The following is a 493-nucleotide window of genomic DNA, read 5'->3' as shown; positions in this document are numbered from 1 at the left end:
AACCAAAAATACCAAGAAGATTTATCATCTTCCTATCGATTCAGGTTTAAGGCCTACGGGTTTGTTCAGCGCCTCGGTTCAGTATTTCTTCAAGGTAATGAGAACTGTGTGTAAATTATTATCTTCTTTATATACTTATTTATTCAGTAAAAAAAAAACATCTAATTTATTTGGTATCTCACCGGGTACCGTTTTTTTTTAACAAATCAGTATCCATGTGAATGTGTTTGTTTTGATGAATGCATATCCGTTTATTCTTATGCATATGTATACTATATTTATGTAAGACACTTAGTACAAGGCAGCCTTAAGTGTACTGAAGTTTGCCGCTACTGAGAAGCACCGACGGAAGAAGAGGCTGATAAAAAACAACCAGGATCTGCGTATCTTATCCACTTCATCACCGAAGAAGCATTTCCTGATGGCAGACGTCATTAATATAAAAAAGATCTAGCTCATCCTGCCACTCACGAGAAAACTTAAAATGACCCGT

The sequence above is a fragment of the Penaeus monodon genome, chromosome 19, assembly GCF_015228065.2.
Source record: "Penaeus monodon isolate SGIC_2016 chromosome 19, NSTDA_Pmon_1, whole genome shotgun sequence".
Classification (NCBI taxonomy): Eukaryota; Metazoa; Arthropoda; class Malacostraca; order Decapoda; family Penaeidae; genus Penaeus; species Penaeus monodon.
Note: the sequence above shows the minus strand (reverse complement) of the source record.